General features: G+C 54.4%; 19 non-coding genes across 19 annotated transcripts; 8 read left to right on the top strand and 11 right to left on the bottom strand.

Moving 5' to 3' along the window:
* Window positions 1–2: 2 nt before the first annotated feature.
* On the bottom strand, window positions 3–74 carry TRNAE-CUC (transfer RNA glutamic acid (anticodon CUC)). The gene has a single exon. It is a non-coding gene; the product is annotated as a tRNA-Glu (tRNA).
* Window positions 75–972: 898 nt separating this feature from the next.
* On the top strand, window positions 973–1,055 carry TRNAL-UAA (transfer RNA leucine (anticodon UAA)). Its single transcript has one exon. It is a non-coding gene; the product is annotated as a tRNA-Leu (tRNA).
* An 899-nt stretch (window positions 1,056–1,954) lies between these two features.
* On the bottom strand, window positions 1,955–2,026 carry TRNAE-CUC (transfer RNA glutamic acid (anticodon CUC)). The gene has a single exon. It is a non-coding gene; the product is annotated as a tRNA-Glu (tRNA).
* A 340-nt stretch (window positions 2,027–2,366) lies between these two features.
* TRNAE-CUC (transfer RNA glutamic acid (anticodon CUC)) lies at window positions 2,367–2,438 on the bottom strand. Its single transcript has one exon. It is a non-coding gene; the product is annotated as a tRNA-Glu (tRNA).
* Window positions 2,439–3,332: 894 nt separating this feature from the next.
* TRNAL-UAA (transfer RNA leucine (anticodon UAA)) lies at window positions 3,333–3,415 on the top strand. The gene has a single exon. It is a non-coding gene; the product is annotated as a tRNA-Leu (tRNA).
* Window positions 3,416–4,319: 904 nt separating this feature from the next.
* TRNAE-CUC (transfer RNA glutamic acid (anticodon CUC)) lies at window positions 4,320–4,391 on the bottom strand. The gene has a single exon. It is a non-coding gene; the product is annotated as a tRNA-Glu (tRNA).
* Window positions 4,392–4,731: 340 nt separating this feature from the next.
* Window positions 4,732–4,803, bottom strand: TRNAE-CUC (transfer RNA glutamic acid (anticodon CUC)). The gene has a single exon. It is a non-coding gene; the product is annotated as a tRNA-Glu (tRNA).
* Window positions 4,804–5,696: 893 nt separating this feature from the next.
* TRNAL-UAA (transfer RNA leucine (anticodon UAA)) lies at window positions 5,697–5,779 on the top strand. The gene has a single exon. It is a non-coding gene; the product is annotated as a tRNA-Leu (tRNA).
* Window positions 5,780–7,086: 1,307 nt separating this feature from the next.
* Window positions 7,087–7,158, bottom strand: TRNAE-CUC (transfer RNA glutamic acid (anticodon CUC)). The gene has a single exon. It is a non-coding gene; the product is annotated as a tRNA-Glu (tRNA).
* An 890-nt stretch (window positions 7,159–8,048) lies between these two features.
* On the top strand, window positions 8,049–8,131 carry TRNAL-UAA (transfer RNA leucine (anticodon UAA)). Its single transcript has one exon. It is a non-coding gene; the product is annotated as a tRNA-Leu (tRNA).
* A 1,305-nt stretch (window positions 8,132–9,436) lies between these two features.
* TRNAE-CUC (transfer RNA glutamic acid (anticodon CUC)) lies at window positions 9,437–9,508 on the bottom strand. Its single transcript has one exon. It is a non-coding gene; the product is annotated as a tRNA-Glu (tRNA).
* An 894-nt stretch (window positions 9,509–10,402) lies between these two features.
* Window positions 10,403–10,485, top strand: TRNAL-UAA (transfer RNA leucine (anticodon UAA)). The gene has a single exon. It is a non-coding gene; the product is annotated as a tRNA-Leu (tRNA).
* A 904-nt stretch (window positions 10,486–11,389) lies between these two features.
* TRNAE-CUC (transfer RNA glutamic acid (anticodon CUC)) lies at window positions 11,390–11,461 on the bottom strand. Its single transcript has one exon. It is a non-coding gene; the product is annotated as a tRNA-Glu (tRNA).
* Window positions 11,462–12,757: 1,296 nt separating this feature from the next.
* Window positions 12,758–12,840, top strand: TRNAL-UAA (transfer RNA leucine (anticodon UAA)). Its single transcript has one exon. It is a non-coding gene; the product is annotated as a tRNA-Leu (tRNA).
* Window positions 12,841–13,743: 903 nt separating this feature from the next.
* TRNAE-CUC (transfer RNA glutamic acid (anticodon CUC)) lies at window positions 13,744–13,815 on the bottom strand. Its single transcript has one exon. It is a non-coding gene; the product is annotated as a tRNA-Glu (tRNA).
* Window positions 13,816–15,096: 1,281 nt separating this feature from the next.
* On the top strand, window positions 15,097–15,179 carry TRNAL-UAA (transfer RNA leucine (anticodon UAA)). The gene has a single exon. It is a non-coding gene; the product is annotated as a tRNA-Leu (tRNA).
* Window positions 15,180–16,486: 1,307 nt separating this feature from the next.
* On the bottom strand, window positions 16,487–16,558 carry TRNAE-CUC (transfer RNA glutamic acid (anticodon CUC)). The gene has a single exon. It is a non-coding gene; the product is annotated as a tRNA-Glu (tRNA).
* An 894-nt stretch (window positions 16,559–17,452) lies between these two features.
* Window positions 17,453–17,535, top strand: TRNAL-UAA (transfer RNA leucine (anticodon UAA)). Its single transcript has one exon. It is a non-coding gene; the product is annotated as a tRNA-Leu (tRNA).
* Window positions 17,536–18,842: 1,307 nt separating this feature from the next.
* On the bottom strand, window positions 18,843–18,914 carry TRNAE-CUC (transfer RNA glutamic acid (anticodon CUC)). The gene has a single exon. It is a non-coding gene; the product is annotated as a tRNA-Glu (tRNA).
* Window positions 18,915–19,440: the final 526 nt, after the last annotated feature.

Below are 19,440 nucleotides of genomic sequence, written 5' to 3'. Positions count from 1 at the left end.
CCTTCCCTGACCGGGAATCGAACCCGGGCCGCGGCGGTGAGAGCGCCGAATCCTAACCACTAGACCACCAGGGACGGTGGGTGCACCCCGTTGCGTGTCGCTCAGATGGTGGCGTCCGAGTCCAAAGGCTGAGGGCCTCTGCTACAATGGGCACCAGTGCCTGCAGGTCTTCGGGGGCCGTTTCTGCTAATAAATAAATAAATAAAGAAATAAAGAAAGAAAGAAAGAAAGAAAGAAAACAAAAACACTTGTGATGGTCTGCGAAAAGGGGAGCTTAGAGATTGAAGACAGCATCACTTTGGGAACGTTTGCGCTTTCACTTCCAAGCGCTGATATTCCTGTCTTGCTCTCCTGAAAGGACAGCCTTCCTCGCTATGAGCTTTTGTGGGTCAGTGCTGAAGCTCCCCCTAGAGGCTGCCGCTGAAGATGCACACTCACAACTAACCCTCCTTAGGAGAACTGCTTCGTGGGAGAGCACGTTTATTAAAAGGCGGCAGGCCATGATTGCCTGCGAGACACAGCAGGGTTACCATGCAGAGTTCAAAGGGGGCTTTGCTTGTACAGCAAGTGCCGGAGGGCAAGAAGGGATGACATAGGAGCTGCCCTTTTTTCGGGCTCGCACACCAAGGCCTGCACCAGCCTTCGAGGCTCAGCCTGCCTCTGGACTGCCCTAGACCACCTTTACTCAAAGCACACACTCTGGTCGGGGACTCGAAGCCAGGCCCGTGGCAGTGAAAGCACCAAATCCTCACCACTAGGCCACCGGGGAAACGACTGCAGCACCCGGGAGGTTTCCGCAACCGTACTTGCAGTCAGCTGGAGGCTATTGTAATGCTGTTAAGTGAGAGACGTTTGCCGCTCGCAAGCCAATTCCATCCAACCTCCTGCAGGGGGCACTCTGGGCTGGTTTTCCACTTGTTCGCCTGCTGCTGAAACAGCAAAGATTCAATTCGAAGCCCTTTGCAGCAGCTCACCAGGATGGCCGAGTGGTTAAGGCGTTGGACTTAAGATCCAATGGACAAGTGTCCGCGTGGGTTCGAGCCCCACTCCTGGTACAGGTTTTTACTCTTCTTACCTAAATGCGGCAGCAGCTTCGCACAAGCCCTTTCCTGCTGTCTGTAGGCAGTGCCCCTACCTCAAAGCCCTGAGGCTTGAGTTCACCTGAAAAGAGCAACAAGGAATCGTTGCCCGTAGACTCTTTTCCTGGAAAACCTTTGCATTTTTGTACCATGTCCCTCGCATCCCAAGCTTAAGCCGCCAAAGTTGGCAGAGCTTGTGCAACCCCGCCAACAGCCCTACCACCCCAAAAGAAAATTGGGCAGGGATTCCCGCCTCCGCTTCCGAAACGGGCTTCCAAACGGGCGATGCCCTGACGGGTCAGCCAGTCACCGTCTAGGCCCGGTACACCCCTGTGAATAATAGAGCGTCCAACCTCAAATCAGGCTACAGGGCCCTTCAGCCCATAGAAGGAGAACCTGTCAACAAACGGGGCGAGGGCAATGCTCGGGCCCCTTGCGAAGCCTTTGCCAAGCTCCAAAGGCTGCACTTTCCCAGCAGACCACAGCTCTGTATGCAAATCAAGCAGCTACGACCCCTCCCTCCCCTGCTTTTCTCCTCCAAACCGGTACGCAACCATTTCTGCAGCCCTCTGCCCCAGGGTCCCGGGCAAGGTCTTGGTCTGATGAGGCTAGGGATGGTGGGCGAGCTCGGCTTTGGCAGGGCGACAGGACTAATATTTTCTCTACAGCTTTGGAAGAAAGAAAGCTTCCTTTTTGGGGCACAGGCCCACTTCTAGCGGCGACATGGTAAGGGACCATGCTGAAAAGATGCTTGGAGTTACCGCCAGGGGAGCCACGCCGCTATTGCCTGTGAGTGAAGCTACATTTGAAAGAAATATTTTTTGAGACGCAGTTGTTTGAATTTCTGTAAAAATGTCATTCAGTAAAAGCCTCTCTTCCCTGACCGGGAATCGAACCCGGGCCGCGGCGGTGAGAGCGCCGAATCCTAACCACTAGACCACCAGGGAGACCGCTGGACAGCTCGGGAAGGCCGGGCAGTGGTGTCCGAGTGCACAATGCCTGCAGGTGCCTCAAAGGCCAGTCCATTGGGGGACTGGGAAGAGAGGGGGAGGGCCGAGCAGATAGGTTCTCTCCAGCGGTGAAAAAGGAAGCTGCCTTTTTTGCGTCAAGGGCAGTCTTTCCGCAGCGACAGGAGAATGAATGGGACTCTGCCATAAACACGTTTTGCGTCGCGCTGAGGGCACTTCCTCCATTTTGTGCACGCAAATCTGCATCTGGGAGCAAGATTTCCGGTCGCCAGTTAACTGCATTGCTGTAAATAAAAATGTCAGTTGTTAAAAGAGCTCCTTCCCTGACCGGGAATCGAACCCGGGCCGCGGCGGTGAGAGCGCCGAATCCTAACCACTAGACCACCAGGGACGGTGGGTGCACCCCGTTGCGTGTCGCTCAGATGGTGGCGTCCGAGTCCAAAGGCTGAGGGCCTCTGCTACAATGGGCACCAGTGCCTGCAGGTCTTCGGGGGTCGTTTCTGCTAATAAATAAATAAATAAAGAAATAAAGAAAGAAAGAAAGAAAGAAAACAAAAACACTTGTGATGGTCTGCGAAAAGGGGAGCTTAGAGATTGAAGACAGCATCACTTTGGGAACGTTTGCGCTTTCACTTCCAAGCGCTGATATTCCTGTCTTGCTCTCCTGAAAGGACAGCCTTCCTCGCTATGAGCTTTTGTGGGTCAGTGCTGAAGCTCCCCCTAGAGGCTGCCGCTGAAGATGCACACTCACAACTAACCCTCCCTAGGAGAACTGCTTTGTGGGAGAGCACGTTTATTAAAAGGCGGCAGGCCATGATTGCCTGCGAGACACAGCAGGGTTACCATGCAGAGTTCAAAGGGGGCTTTGCTTGTACAGCAAGTGCCGGAGGGCAAGAAGGGATGACATAGGAGCTGCCCTTTTTTCGGGCTCGCACACCAAGGCCTGCACCAGCCTTCGAGGCTCAGCCTGCCTCTGGACTGCCCTAGACCACCTTTACTCAAAGCACACACTCTGGTCGGGGACTCGAAGCCAGGCCCGTGGCAGTGAAAGCACCAAATCCTCACCACTAGGCCACCGGGGAAACGACTGCAGCACCCGGGAGGTTTCCGCAACCGTACTTGCAGTCAGCTGGAGGCTATTGTAATGCTGTTAAGTGAGAGACGTTTGCCGCTCGCAAGCCAATTCCATCCAACCTCCTGCAGGGGGCACTCTGGGCTGGTTTTCCACTTGTTCGCCTGCTGCTGAAACAGCAAAGATTCAATTCGAAGCCCTTTGCAGCAGCTCACCAGGATGGCCGAGTGGTTAAGGCGTTGGACTTAAGATCCAATGGACAAGTGTCCGCGTGGGTTCGAGCCCCACTCCTGGTACAGGTTTTTACTCTTCTTACCTAAATGCGGCAGCAGCTTCGCACAAGCCCTTTCCTGCTGTCTGTAGGCAGTGCCCCTACCTCAAAGCCCTGAGGCTTGAGTTCACCTGAAAAGAGCAACAAGGAATCGTTGCCCGTAGACTCTTTTCCTGGAAAACCTTTGCATTTTTGTACCATGTCCCTCGCATCCCAAGCTTAAGCCGCCAAAGTTGGCAGAGCTTGTGCAACCCCGCCAACAGCCCTACCACCCCAAAAGAAAATTGGGCAGGGATTCCCGCCTCCGCTTCCGAAACGGGCTTCCAAACGGGCGATGCCCTGACGGGTCAGCCAGTCACCGTCTAGGCCCGGTACACCCCTGTGAATAATAGAGCGTCCAACCTCAAATCAGGCTACAGGGCCCTTCAGCCCATAGAAGGAGAACCTGTCAACAAACGGGGCGAGGGCAATGCTCGGGCCCCTTGCGAAGCCTTTGCCAAGCTCCAAAGGCTGCATTTTCCCAGCAGACCACAGCTCTGTATGCAAATCAAGCAGCTACGACCCCTCCCTCCCCTGCTTTTCTCCTCCAAACCGGTACGCAACCATTTCTGCAGCCCTCTGCCCCAGGGTCCCGGGCAAGGTCTTGGTCTGATGAGGCTAGGGATGGTGGGCGAGCTCGGCTTTGGCAGGGCGACAGGACTAATATTTTCTCTACAGCTTTGGAAGAAAGAAAGCTTCCTTTTTGGGGCACAGGCCCACTTCTAGCGGCGACAGCTTCCGGTAAGGGACCATGCTGAAAAGATGCTTGGAGTTACCGCCAGGGGAGCCACGCCGCTATTGCCTGTGAGTGAAGCTACATTTGAAAGAAATATTTTTTGAGACGCAGTTGTTTGAATTTCTGTAAAAATGTCATTCAGTAAAAGCCTCTCTTCCCTGACCGGGAATCGAACCCGGGCCGCGGCGGTGAGAGCGCCGAATCCTAACCACTAGACCACCAGGGAGACCGCTGGACAGCTCGGGAAGGCCGGGCAGTGGTGTCCGAGTGCACAATGCCTGCAGGTGCCTCAAAGGCCAGTCCATTGGGGGACTGGGAAGAGAGGGGGAGGGCCGAGCAGATAGGTTCTCTCCAGCGGTGAAAAAGGAAGCTGCCTTTTTTGCGTCAAGGGCAGTCTTTCCGCAGCGACAGGAGAATGAATGGGACTCTGCCATAAACACGTTTTGCGTCGCGCTGAGGGCACTTCCTCCATTTTGTGCACGCAAATCTGCATCTGGGAGCAAGATTTCCGGTCGCCAGTTAACTGCATTGCTGTAAATAAAAATGTCAGTTGTTAAAAGAGCTCCTTCCCTGACCGGGAATCGAACCCGGGCCGCGGCGGTGAGAGCGCCGAATCCTAACCACTAGACCACCCGGGACGGTGGGTGCACCCCGTTGCGTGTCGCTCAGATGGTGGCGTCCGAGTCCAAAGGCTGAGGGCCTCTGCTACAATGGGCACCAGTGCCTGCAGGTCTTCGGGGCCGTTTCTGCTAATAAATAAATACATAAAGAAATAAAGAAAGAAAGAAAGAAAGAAAACAAAAACACTTGTGATGGTCTGCGAAAAGGGGAGCTTAGAGATTGAAGACAGCATCACTTTGGGAACGTTTGCGCTTTCACTTCCAAGCGCTGATATTCCTGTCTTGCTCTCCTGAAAGGACAGCCTTCCTCGCTATGAGCTTTTGTGGGTCAGTGCTGAAGCTCCCCCTAGAGGCTGCCGCTGAAGATGCACACTCACAACTAACCCTCCTTAGGAGAACTGCTTCGTGGGAGAGCACGTTTATTAAAAGGCGGCAGGCCATGATTGCCTGCGAGACACAGCAGGGTTACCATGCAGAGTTCAAAGGGGGCTTTGCTTGTACAGCAAGTGCCGGAGGGCAAGAAGGGATGACATAGGAGCTGCCCTTTTTTCGGGCTCGCACACCAAGGCCTGCACCAGCCTTCGAGGCTCAGCCTGCCTCTGGACTGCCCTAGACCACCTTTACTCAAAGCACACACTCTGGTCGGGGACTCGAAGCCAGGCCCGTGGCAGTGAAAGCACCAAATCCTCACCACTAGGCCACCGGGGAAACGACTGCAGCACCCGGGAGGTTTCCGCAACCGTACTTGCAGTCAGCTGGAGGCTATTGTAATGCTGTTAAGTGAGAGACGTTTGCCGCTCGCAAGCCAATTCCATCCAACCTCCTGCAGGGGGCACTCTGGGCTGGTTTTCCACTTGTTCGCCTGCTGCTGAAACAGCAAAGATTCAATTCGAAGCCCTTTGCAGCAGCTCACCAGGATGGCCGAGTGGTTAAGGCGTTGGACTTAAGATCCAATGGACAAGTGTCCGCGTGGGTTCGAGCCCCACTCCTGGTACAGGTTTTTACTCTTCTTACCTAAATGCGGCAGCAGCTTCGCACAAGCCCTTTCCTGCTGTCTGTAGGCAGTGCCCCTACCTCAAAGCCCTGAGGCTTGAGTTCACCTGAAAAGAGCAACAAGGAATCGTTGCCCGTAGACTCTTTTCCTGGAAAACCTTTGCATTTTTGTACCATGTCCCTCGCATCCCAAGCTTAAGCCGCCAAAGTTGGCAGAGCTTGTGCAACCCCGCCAACAGCCCTACCACCCCAAAAGAAAATTGGGCAGGGATTCCCGCCTCCGCTTCCGAAACGGGCTTCCAAACGGGCGATGCCCTGACGGGTCAGCCAGTCACCGTCTAGGCCCGGTACACCCCTGTGAATAATAGAGCGTCCAACCTCAAATCAGGCTACAGGGCCCTTCAGCCCATAGAAGGAGAACCTGTCAACAAACGGGGCGAGGGCAATGCTCGGGCCCCTTGCGAAGCCTTTGCCAAGCTCCAAAGGCTGCACTTTCCCAGCAGACCACAGCTCTGTATGCAAATCAAGCAGCTACGACCCCTCCCTCCCCTGCTTTTCTCCTCCAAACCGGTACGCAACCATTTCTGCAGCCCTCTGCCCCATGGTCCCGGGCAAGGTCTTGGTCTGATGAGGCTAGGGATGGTGGGCGAGCTCGGCTTTGGCAGGGCGACAGGACTAATATTTTCTCTACAGCTTTGGAAGAAAGAAAGCTTCCTTTTTGGGGCACAGGCCCACTTCTAGCGGCGACAGCTTCCGGTAAGGGACCATGCTGAAAAGATGCTTGGAGTTACCGCCAGGGGAGCCACGCCGCTATTGCCTGTGAGTGAAGCTACATTTGAAAGAAATATTTTTTGAGACGCAGTTGTTTGAATTTCTGTAAAAATGTCATTCAGTAAAAGCCTCTCTTCCCTGACCGGGAATCGAACCCGGGCCGCGGCGCCGAATCCTAACCACTAGACCACCAGGGAGACCGCTGGACAGCTCGGGAAGGCCGGGCAGTGGTGTCCGAGTGCACAATGCCTGCAGGTGCCTCAAAGGCCAGTCCATTGGGGGACTGGGAAGAGAGGGGGAGGGCCGAGCAGATAGGTTCTCTCCAGCGGTGAAAAAGGAAGCTGCCTTTTTTGCGTCAAGGGCAGTCTTTCCGCAGCGACAGGAGAATGAATGGGACTCTGCCATAAACACGTTTTGCGTCGCGCTGAGGGCACTTCCTCCATTTTGTGCACGCAAATCTGCATCTGGGAGCAAGATTTCCGGTCGCCAGTTAACTGCATTGCTGTAAATAAAAATGTCAGTTGTTAAAAGAGCTCCTTCCCTGACCGGGAATCGAACCCGGGCCGCGGCGGTGAGAGCGCCGAATCCTAACCACTAGACCACCAGGGACGGTGGGTGCACCCTGTTGCGTGTCGCTCAGATGGTGGCGTCCGAGTCCAAAGGCTGAGGGCCTCTGCTACAATGGGCACCAGTGCCTGCAGGTCTTCGGGGGCCGTTTCTGCTAATAAATAAATAAATAAAGAAATAAAGAAAGAAAGAAAGAAAACAAAAACACTTGTGATGGTCTGCGAAAAGGGGAGCTTAGAGATTGAAGACAGCATCACTTTGGGAACGTTTGCGCTTTCACTTCCAAGCGCTGATATTCCTGTCTTGCTCTCCTGAAAGGACAGCCTTCCTCGCTATGAGCTTTTGTGGGTCAGTGCTGAAGCTCCCCCTAGAGGCTGCCGCTGAAGATGCACACTCACAACTAACCCTCCTTAGGAGAACTGCTTCGTGGGAGAGCACGTTTATTAAAAGGCGGCAGGCCATGATTGCCTGCGAGACACAGCAGGGTTACCATGCAGAGTTCAAAGGGGGCTTTGCTTGTACAGCAAGTGCCGGAGGGCAAGAAGGGATGACATAGGAGCTGCCCTTTTTTCGGGCTCGCACACCAAGGCCTGCACCAGCCTTCGAGGCTCAGCCTGCCTCTGGACTGCCCTAGACCACCTTTACTCAAAGCACACACTCTGGTCGGGGACTCGAAGCCAGGCCCGTGGCAGTGAAAGCACCAAATCCTCACCACTAGGCCACCGGGGAAACGACTGCAGCACCCGGGAGGTTTCCGCAACCGTACTTGCAGTCAGCTGGAGGCTATTGTAATGCTGTTAAGTGAGAGACGTTTGCCGCTCGCAAGCCAATTCCATCCAACCTCCTGCAGGGGGCACTCTGGGCTGGTTTTCCACTTGTTCGCCTGCTGCTGAAACAGCAAAGATTCAATTCGAAGCCCTTTGCAGCAGCTCACCAGGATGGCCGAGTGGTTAAGGCGTTGGACTTAAGATCCAATGGACAAGTGTCCGCGTGGGTTCGAGCCCCACTCCTGGTACAGGTTTTTACTCTTCTTACCTAAATGCGGCAGCAGCTTCGCACAAGCCCTTTCCTGCTGTCTGTAGGCAGTGCCCCTACCTCAAAGCCCTGAGGCTTGAGTTCACCTGAAAAGAGCAACAAGGAATCGTTGCCCGTAGACTCTTTTCCTGGAAAACCTTTGCATTTTTGTACCATGTCCCTCGCATCCCAAGCTTAAGCCGCCAAAGTTGGCAGAGCTTGTGCAACCCCGCCAACAGCCCTACCACCCCAAAAGAAAATTGGGCAGGGATTCCCGCCTCCGCTTCCGAAACGGGCTTCCAAACGGGCGATGCCCTGACGGGTCAGCCAGTCACCGTCTAGGCCCGGTACACCCCTGTGAATAATAGAGCGTCCAACCTCAAATCAGGCTACAGGGCCCTTCAGCCCATAGAAGGAGAACCTGTCAACAAACGGGGCGAGGGCAATGCTCGGGCCCCTTGCGAAGCCTTTGCCAAGCTCCAAAGGCTGCACTTTCCCAGCAGACCACAGCTCTGTATGCAAATCAAGCAGCTACGACCCCTCCCTCCCCTGCTTTTCTCCTCCAAACCGGTACGCAACCATTTCTGCAGCCCTCTGCCCCAGGGTCCCGGGCAAGGTCTTGGTCTGATGAGGCTAGGGATGGTGGGCGAGCTCGGCTTTGGCAGGGCGACAGGACTAATATTTTCTCTACAGCTTTGGAAGAAAGAAAGCTTCCTTTTTGGGGCACAGGCCCACTTCTAGCGGCGACAGCTTCCGGTAAGGGACCATGCTGAAAAGATGCTTGGAGTTACCGCCAGGGGAGCCACGCCGCTATTGCCTGTGAGTGAAGCTACATTTGAAAGAAATATTTTTTGAGACGCAGTTGTTTGAATTTCTGTAAAAATGTCATTCAGTAAAAGCCTCTCTTCCCTGACCGGGAATCGAACCCGGGCCGCGGCCGAATCCTAACCACTAGACCACCAGGGAGACCGCTGGACAGCTCGGGAAGGCCGGGCAGTGGTGTCCGAGTGCACAATGCCTGCAGGTGCCTCAAAGGCCAGTCCATTGGGGGACTGGGAAGAGAGGGGGAGGGCCGAGCAGATAGGTTCTCTCCAGCGGTGAAAAAGGAAGCTGCCTTTTTTGCGTCAAGGGCAGTCTTTCCGCAGCGACAGGAGAATGAATGGGACTCTGCCATAAACACGTTTTGCGTCGCGCTGAGGGCACTTCCTCCATTTTGTGCACGCAAATCTGCATCTGGGAGCAAGATTTCCGGTCGCCAGTTAACTGCATTGCTGTAAATAAAAATGTCAGTTGTTAAAAGAGCTCCTTCCCTGACCGGGAATCGAACCCGGGCCGCGGCGGTGAGAGCGCCGAATCCTAACCACTAGACCACCAGGGACGGTGGGTGCACCCCGTTGCGTGTCGCTCAGATGGTGGCGTCCGAGTCCAAAGGCTGAGGGCCTCTGCTACAATGGGCACCAGTGCCTGCAGGTCTTCGGGGGCCGTTTCTGCTAATAAATAAATAAATAAAGAAATAAAGAAAGAAAGAAAGAAAGAAAACAAAAACACTTGTGATGGTCTGCGAAAAGGGGAGCTTAGAGATTGAAGACAGCATCACTTTGGGAACGTTTGCGCTTTCACTTCCAAGCGCTGATATTCCTGTCTTGCTCTCCTGAAAGGACAGCCTTCCTCGCTATGAGCTTTTGTGGGTCAGTGCTGAAGCTCCCCCTAGAGGCTGCCGCTGAAGATGCACACTCACAACTAACCCTCCTTAGGAGAACTGCTTCGTGGGAGAGCACGTTTATTAAAAGGCGGCAGGCCATGATTGCCTGCGAGACACAGCAGGGTTACCATGCAGAGTTCAAAGGGGGCTTTGCTTGTACAGCAAGTGCCGGAGGGCAAGAAGGGATGACATAGGAGCTGCCCTTTTTTCGGGCTCGCACACCAAGGCCTGCACCAGCCTTCGAGGCTCAGCCTGCCTCTGGACTGCCCTAGACCACCTTTACTCAAAGCACACACTCTGGTCGGGGACTCGAAGCCAGGCCCGTGGCAGTGAAAGCACCAAATCCTCACCACTAGGCCACCGGGGAAACGACTGCAGCACCCGGGAGGTTTCCGCAACCGTACTTGCAGTCAGCTGGAGGCTATTGTAATGCTGTTAAGTGAGAGACGTTTGCCGCTCGCAAGCCAATTCCATCCAACCTCCTGCAGGGGGCACTCTGGGCTGGTTTTCCACTTGTTCGCCTGCTGCTGAAACAGCAAAGATTCAATTCGAAGCCCTTTGCAGCAGCTCACCAGGATGGCCGAGTGGTTAAGGCGTTGGACTTAAGATCCAATGGACAAGTGTCCGCGTGGGTTCGAGCCCCACTCCTGGTACAGGTTTTTACTCTTCTTACCTAAATGCGGCAGCAGCTCCGCACAAGCCCTTTCCTGCTGTCTGTAGGCAGTGCCCCTACCTCAAAGCCCTGAGGCTTGAGTTCACCTGAAAAGAGCAACAAGGAATCGTTGCCCGTAGACTCTTTTCCTGGAAAACCTTTGCATTTTTGTACCATGTCCCTCGCATCCCAAGCTTAAGCCGCCAAAGTTGGCAGAGCTTGTGCAACCCCGCCAACAGCCCTACCACCCCAAAAGAAAATTGGGCAGGGATTCCCGCCTCCGCTTCCGAAACGGGCTTCCAAACGGGCGATGCCCTGACGGGTCAGCCAGTCACCGTCTAGGCCCGGTACACCCCTGTGAATAATAGAGCGTCCAACCTCAAATCAGGCTACAGGGCCCTTCAGCCCATAGAAGGAGAACCTGTCAACAAACGGGGCGAGGGCAATGCTCGGGCCCCTTGCGAAGCCTTTGCCAAGCTCCAAAGGCTGCACTTTCCCAGCAGACCACAGCTCTGTATGCAAATCAAGCAGCTACGACCCCTCCCTCCCCTGCTTTTCTCCTCCAAACCGGTACGCAACCATTTCTGCAGCCCTCTGCCCCAGGGTCCCGGGCAAGGTCTTGGTCTGATGAGGCTAGGGATGGTGGGCGAGCTCGGCTTTGGCAGGGCGACAGGACTAATATTTTCTCTACAGCTTTGGAAGAAAGAAAGCTTCCTTTTTGGGGCACAGGCCCACTTCTAGCGGCGACAGCTTCCGGTAAGGGACCATGCTGAAAAGATGCTTGGAGTTACCGCCAGGGGAGCCACGCCGCTATTGCCTGTGAGTGAAGCTACATTTGAAAGAAATATTTTTTGAGACGCAGTTGTTTGAATTTCTGTAAAAATGTCATTCAGTAAAAGCCTCTCTTCCCTGACCGGGAATCGAACCCGGGCCGCGGCGGTGAGAGCGCCGAATCCTAACCACTAGACCACCAGGGAGACCGCTGGACAGCTCGGGAAGGCCGGGCAGTGGTGTCCGAGTGCACAATGCCTGCAGGTGACTCAAAGACCAGTCCATTGGGGGACTGGGAAGAGAGGGGGAGGGCCGAGCAGATAGGTTCTCTCCAGCGGTGAAAAAGGAAGCTGCCTTTTTTGCGTCAAGGGCAGTCTTTCCGCAGCGACAGGAGAATGAATGGGACTCTGCCATAAACACGTTTTGCGTCGCGCTGAGGGCACTTCCTCCATTTTGTGCACGCAAATCTGCATCTGGGAGCAAGATTTCCGGTCGCCAGTTAACTGCATTGCTGTAAATAAAAATGTCAGTTGTTAAAAGAGCTCCTTCCCTGACCGGGAATCGAACCCGGGCCGCGGCGGTGAATCCTAACCACTAGACCACCCGGGACGGTGGGTGCACCCCGTTGCGTGTCGCTCAGATGGTGGCGTCCGAGTCCAAAGGCTGAGGGCCTCTGCTACAATGGGCACCAGTGCCTGCAGGTCTTCGGGGCCGTTTCTGCTAATAAATAAATACATAAAGAAATAAAGAAAGAAAGAAAGAAAGAAAACAAAAACACTTGTGATGGTCTGCGAAAAGGGGAGCTTAGAGATTGAAGACAGCATCACTTTGGGAACGTTTGCGCTTTCACTTCCAAGCGCTGATATTCCTGTCTTGCTCTCCTGAAAGGACAGCCTTCCTCGCTATGAGCTTTTGTGGGTCAGTGCTGAAGCTCCCCCTAGAGGCTGCCGCTGAAGATGCACACTCACAACTAACCCTCCTTAGGAGAACTGCTTCGTGGGAGAGCACGTTTATTAAAAGGCGGCAGGCCATGATTGCCTGCGAGACACAGCAGGGTTACCATGCAGAGTTCAAAGGGGGCTTTGCTTGTACAGCAAGTGCCGGAGGGCAAGAAGGGATGACATAGGAGCTGCCCTTTTTTCGGGCTCGCACACCAAGGCCTGCACCAGCCTTCGAGGCTCAGCCTGCCTCTGGACTGCCCTAGACCACCTTTACTCAAAGCACACACTCTGGTCGGGGACTCGAAGCCAGGCCCGTGGCAGTGAAAGCACCAAATCCTCACCACTAGGCCACCGGGGAAACGACTGCAGCACCCGGGAGGTTTCCGCAACCGTACTTGCAGTCAGCTGGAGGCTATTGTAATGCTGTTAAGTGAGAGACGTTTGCCGCTCGCAAGCCAATTCCATCCAACCTCCTGCAGGGGGCACTCTGGGCTGGTTTTCCACTTGTTCGCCTGCTGCTGAAACAGCAAAGATTCAATTCGAAGCCCTTTGCAGCAGCTCACCAGGATGGCCGAGTGGTTAAGGCGTTGGACTTAAGATCCAATGGACAAGTGTCCGCGTGGGTTCGAGCCCCACTCCTGGTACAGGTTTTTACTCTTCTTACCTAAATGCGGCAGCAGCTTCGCACAAGCCCTTTCCTGCTGTCTGTAGGCAGTGCCCCTACCTCAAAGCTCTGAGGCTTGAGTTCACCTGAAAAGAGCAACAAGGAATCGTTGCCCGTAGACTCTTTTCCTGGAAAACCTTTGCATTTTTGTACCATGTCCCTCGCATCCCAAGCTTAAGCCGCCAAAGTTGGCAGAGCTTGTGCAACCCCGCCAACAGCCCTACCACCCCAAAAGAAAATTGGGCAGGGATTCCCGCTCCGCTTCCGAAACGGGCTTCCAAACGGGCGATGCCCTGACGGGTCAGCCAGTCACCGTCTAGGCCCGGTACACCCCTGTGAATAATAGAGCGTCCAACCTCAAATCAGGCTACAGGGCCCTTCAGCCCATAGAAGGAGAACCTGTCAACAAACGGGGCGAGGGCAATGCTCGGGCCCCTTGCGAAGCCTTTGCCAAGCTCCAAAGGCTGCACTTTCCCAGCAGACCACAGCTCTGTATGCAAATCAAGCAGCTACGACCCCTCCCTCCCCTGCTTTTCTCCTCCAAACCGGTACGCAACCATTTCTGCAGCCCTCTGCCCCAGGGTCCCGGGCAAGGTCTTGGTCTGATGAGGCTAGGGATGGTGGGCGAGCTCGGCTTTGGCAGGGCGACAGGACTAATATTTTCTCTACAGCTTTGGAAGAAAGAAAGCTTCCTTTTTGGGGCACAGGCCCACTTCTAGCGGCGACAGCTTCCGGTAAGGGACCATGCTGAAAAGATGCTTGGAGTTACCGCCAGGGGAGCCACGCCGCTATTGCCTGTGAGTGAAGCTACATTTTAAAGAAATATTTTTTGAGACGCAGTTGTTTGAATTTCTGTAAAAATGTCATTCAGTAAAAGCCTCTCTTCCCTGACCGGGAATCGAACCCGGGCCGCGGCGGTGAGAGCGCCGAATCCTAACCACTAGACCACCAGGGAGACCGCTGGACAGCTCGGGAAGGCCGGGCAGTGGTGTCCGAGTGCACAATGCCTGCAGGTGCCTCAAAGGCCAGTCCATTGGGGGACTGGGAAGAGAGGGGGAGGGCCGAGCAGATAGGTTCTCTCCAGCGGTGAAAAAGGAAGCTGCCTTTTTTGCGTCAAGGGCAGTCTTTCCGCAGCGACAGGAGAATGAATGGGACTCTGCCATAAACACGTTTTGCGTCGCGCTGAGGGCACTTCCTCCATTTTGTGCACGCAAATCTGCATCTGGGAGCAAGATTTCCGGTCGCCAGTTAACTGCATTGCTGTAAATAAAAATGTCAGTTGTTAAAAGAGCTCCTTCCCTGACCGGGAATCGAACCCAGGCCGTGGCTAGACCACCAGGGACGGTGGGTGCACCCCGTTGCGTGTCGCTCAGATGGTGGCGTCCGAGTCCAAAGGCTGAGGGCCTCTGCTACAATGGGCACCAGTGCCTGCAGGTCTTCGGGGGCCGTTTCTGCTAATAAATAAATAAATAAAGAAATAAAGAAAGAAAGAAAGAAAGAAAACAAAAACACTTGTGATGGTCTGCGAAAAGGGGAGCTTAGAGATTGAAGACAGCATCACTTTGGGAACGTTTGCGCTTTCACTTCCAAGCGCTGATATTCCTGTCTTGCTCTCCTGAAAGGACAGCCTTCCTCGCTATGAGCTTTTGTGGGTCAGTGCTGAAGCTCCCCCTAGAGGCTGCCGCTGAAGATGCACACTCACAACTAACCCTCCTTAGGAGAACTGCTTCGTGGGAGAGCACGTTTATTAAAAGGCGGCAGGCCATGATTGCCTGCGAGACACAGCAGGGTTACCATGCAGAGTTCAAAGGGGGCTTTGCTTGTACAGCAAGTGCCGGAGGGCAAGAAGGGATGACATAGGAGCTGCCCTTTTTTCGGGCTCGCACACCAAGGCCTGCACCAGCCTTCGAGGCTCAGCCTGCCTCTGGACTGCCCTAGACCACCTTTACTCAAAGCACACACTCTGGTCGGGGACTCGAAGCCAGGCCCGTGGCAGTGAAAGCACCAAATCCTCACCACTAGGCCACCGGGGAAACGACTGCAGCACCCGGGAGGTTTCCGCAACCGTACTTGCAGTCAGCTGGAGGCTATTGTAATGCTGTTAAGTGAGAGACGTTTGCCGCTCGCAAGCCAATTCCATCCAACCTCCTGCAGGGGGCACTCTGGGCTGGTTTTCCACTTGTTCGCCTGCTGCTGAAACAGCAAAGATTCAATTCGAAGCCCTTTGCAGCAGCTCACCAGGATGGCCGAGTGGTTAAGGCGTTGGACTTAAGATCCAATGGACAAGTGTCCGCGTGGGTTCGAGCCCCACTCCTGGTACAGGTTTTTACTCTTCTTACCTAAATGCGGCAGCAGCTTCGCACAAGCCCTTTCCTGCTGTCTGTAGGCAGTGCCCCTACCTCAAAGCCCTGAGGCTTGAGTTCACCTGAAAAGAGCAACAAGGAATCGTTGCCCGTAGACTCTTTTCCTGGAAAACCTTTGCATTTTTGTACCATGTCCCTCGCATCCCAAGCTTAAGCCGCCAAAGTTGGCAGAGTTTGTGCAACCCCGCCAACAGCCCTACCACCCCAAAAGAAAATTGGGCAGGGATTCCCGCCTCCGCTTCCGAAACGGGCTTCCAAACGGGCGATGCCCTGACGGGTCAGCCAGTCACCGTCTAGGCCCGGTACACCCCTGTGAATAATAGAGCGTCCAACCTCAAATCAGGCTACAGGGCCCTTCAGCCCATAGAAGGAGAACCTGTCAACAAACGGGGCGAGGGCAATGCTCGGGCCCCTTGCGAAGCCTTTGCCAAGCTCCAAAGGCTGCACTTTCCCAGCAGACCACAGCTCTGTATGCAAATCAAGCAGCTACGACCCCTCCCTCCCCTGCTTTTCTCCTCCAAACCGGTACGCAACCATTTCTGCAGCCCTCTGCCCCAGGGTCCCGGGCAAGGTCTTGGTCTGATGAGGCTAGGGATGGTGGGCGAGCTCGGCTTTGGCAGGGCGACAGGACTAATATTTTCTCTACAGCTTTGGAAGAAAGAAAGCTTCCTTTTTGGGGCACAGGCCCACTTCTAGCGGCGACAGCTTCCGGTAAGGGACCATGCTGAAAAGATGCTTGGAGTTACCGCCAGGGGAGCCACGCCGCTATTGCCTGTGAGTGAAGCTACATTTGAAAGAAATATTTTTTGAGACGCAGTTGTTTGAATTTCTGTAAAAATGTCATTCAGTAAAAGCCTCTCTTCCCTGACCGGGAATCGAACCCGGGCCGCGGCGGTGAATCCTAACCACTAGACCACCAGGGAGACCGCTGGACAGCTCGGGAAGGCCGGGCAGTGGTGTCCGAGTGCACAATGCCTGCAGGTGCCTCAAAGGCCAGTCCATTGGGGGACTGGGAAGAGAGGGGGAGGGCCGAGCAGATAGGTTCTCTCCAGCGGTGAAAAAGGAAGCTGCCTTTTTTGCGTCAAGGGCAGTCTTTCCGCAGCGACAGGAGAATGATTGGGACTCTGCCATAAACACGTTTTGCGTCGCGCTGAGGGCACTTCCTCCATTTTGTGCACGCAAATCTGCATCTGGGAGCAAGATTTCCGGTCGCCAGTTAACTGCATTGCTGTAATTAAAAATGTCAGTTGTTAAAAGAGCTCCTTCCCTGACCGGGAATCGAACCCGGGCCGCGGCGGTGAGAGCGCCGAATCCTAACCACTAGACCACCAGGGACGGTGGGTGCACCCCGTTGCGTGTCGCTCAGATGGTGGCGTCCGAGTCCAAAGGCTGAGGGCCTCTGCTACAATGGGCACCAGTGCCTGCAGGTCTTCGGGGGCCGTTTCTGCTAATAAATAAATAAATAAAGAAATAAAGAAAGAAAGAAAGAAAGAAAACAAAAACACTTGTGATGGTCTGCGAAAAGGGGAGCTTAGAGATTGAAGACAGCATCACTTTGGGAACGTTTGCGCTTTCACTTCCAAGCGCTGATATTCCTGTCTTGCTCTCCTGAAAGGACAGCCTTCCTCGCTATGAGCTTTTGTGGGTCAGTGCTGAAGCTCCCCCTAGAGGCTGCCGCTGAAGATGCACACTCACAACTAACCCTCCTTAGGAGAACTGCTTCGTGGGAGAGCACGTTTATTAAAAGGCGGCAGGCCATGATTGCCTGCGAGACACAGCAGGGTTACCATGCAGAGTTCAAAGGGGGCTTTGCTTGTACAGCAAGTGCCGGAGGGCAAGAAGGGATGACATAGGAGCTGCCCTTTTTTCGGGCTCGCACACCAAGGCCTGCACCAGCCTTCGAGGCTCAGCCTGCCTCTGGACTGCCCTAGACCACCTTTACTCAAAGCACACACTCTGGTCGGGGACTCGAAGCCAGGCCCGTGGCAGTGAAAGCACCAAATCCTCACCACTAGGCCACCGGGGAAACGACTGCAGCACCCGGGAGGTTTCCGCAACCGTACTTGCAGTCAGCTGGAGGCTATTGTAATGCTGTTAAGTGAGAGACGTTTGCCGCTCGCAAGCCAATTCCATCCAACCTCCTGCAGGGGGCACTCTGGGCTGGTTTTCCACTTGTTCGCCTGCTGCTGAAACAGCAAAGATTCAATTCGAAGCCCTTTGCAGCAGCTCACCAGGATGGCCGAGTGGTTAAGGCGTTGGACTTAAGATCCAATGGACAAGTGTCCGCGTGGGTTCGAGCCCCACTCCTGGTACAGGTTTTTACTCTTCTTACCTAAATGCGGCAGCAGCTTCGCACAAGCCCTTTCCTGCTGTCTGTAGGCAGTGCCCCTACCTCAAAGCCCTGAGGCTTGAGTTCACCTGAAAAGAGCAACAAGGAATCGTTGCCCGTAGACTCTTTTCCTGGAAAACCTTTGCATTTTTGTACCATGTCCCTCGCATCCCAAGCTTAAGCCGCCAAAGTTGGCAGAGCTTGTGCAACCCCGCCAACAGCCCTACCACCCCAAAAGAAAATTGGGCAGGGATTCCCGCCTCCGCTTCCGAAACGGGCTTCCAAACGGGCGATGCCCTGACGGGTCAGCCAGTCACCGTCTAGGCCCGGTACACCCCTGTGAATAATAGAGCGTCCAACCTCAAATCAGGCTACAGGGCCCTTCAGCCCATAGAAGGAGAACCTGTCAACAAACGGGGCGAGGGCAATGCTCGGGCCCCTTGCGAAGCCTTTGCCAAGCTCCAAAGGCTGCACTTTCCCAGCAGACCACAGCTCTGTATGCAAATCAAGCAGCTACGACCCCTCCCTCCCCTGCTTTTCTCCTCCAAACCGGTACGCAACCATTTCTGCAGCCCTCTGCCCCATGGTCCCGGGCAAGGTCTTGGTCTGATGAGGCTAGGGATGGTGGGCGAGCTCGGCTTTGGCAGGGCGACAGGACTAATATTTTCTCTACAGCTTTGGAAGAAAGAAAGCTTCCTTTTTGGGGCACAGGCCCACTTCTAGCGGCGACAGCTTCCGGTAAGGGACCATGCTGAAAAGATGCTTGGAGTTACCGCCAGGGGAGCCACGCCGCTATTGCCTGTGAGTGAAGCTACATTTGAAAGAAATATTTTTTGAGACGCAGTTGTTTGAATTTCTGTAAAAATGTCATTCAGTAAAAGCCTCTCTTCCCTGACCGGGAATCGAACCCGGGCCGCGGCGCCGAATCCTAACCACTAGACCACCAGGGAGACCGCTGGACAGCTCGGGAAGGCCGGGCAGTGGTGTCCGAGTGCACAATGCCTGCAGGTGCCTCAAAGGCCAGTCCATTGGGGGACTGGGAAGAGAGGGGGAGGGCCGAGCAGATAGGTTCTCTCCAGCGGTGAAAAAGGAAGCTGCCTTTTTTGCGTCAAGGGCAGTCTTTCCGCAGCGACAGGAGAATGAATGGGACTCTGCCATAAACACGTTTTGCGTCGCGCTGAGGGCACTTCCTCCATTTTGTGCACGCAAATCTGCATCTGGGAGCAAGATTTCCGGTCGCCAGTTAACTGCATTGCTGTAAATAAAAATGTCAGTTGTTAAAAGAGCTCCTTCCCTGACCGGGAATCAAACCCGGGCCGCGGCGGTGAGAGCGCCGAATCCTAACCACTAGACCACCAGGGACGGTGGGTGCACCCCGTTGCGTGTCGCTCAGATGGTGGCGTCCGAGTCCAAAGGCTGAGGGCCTCTGCTACAATGGGCACCAGTGCCTGCAGGTCTTCGGGGGCCGTTTCTGCTAATAAATAAATAAATAAAGAAATAAAGAAAGAAAGAAAGAAAGAAAACAAAAACACTTGTGATGGTCTGCGAAAAGGGGAGCTTAGAGATTGAAGACAGCATCACTTTGGGAACGTTTGCGCTTTCACTTCCAAGCGCTGATATTCCTGTCTTGCTCTCCTGAAAGGACAGCCTTCCTCGCTATGAGCTTTTGTGGGTCAGTGCTGAAGCTCCCCCTAGAGGCTGCCGCTGAAGATGCACACTCACAACTAACCCTCCTTAGGAGAACTGCTTCGTGGGAGAGCACGTTTATTAAAAGGCGGCAGGCCATGATTGCCTGCGAGACACAGCAGGGTTACCATGCAGAGTTCAAAGGGGGCTTTGCTTGTACAGCAAGTGCCGGAGGGCAAGAAGGGATGACATAGGAGCTGCC

This window comes from Ambystoma mexicanum, chromosome 5p (genome assembly GCF_040938575.1).
Source record: "Ambystoma mexicanum isolate Mex_15411 chromosome 5p, UKY_AmexF1_1, whole genome shotgun sequence".
Classification (NCBI taxonomy): domain Eukaryota; kingdom Metazoa; phylum Chordata; class Amphibia; order Caudata; family Ambystomatidae; genus Ambystoma; species Ambystoma mexicanum.
This window is presented reverse-complemented; position numbering and strand designations above follow the sequence as displayed.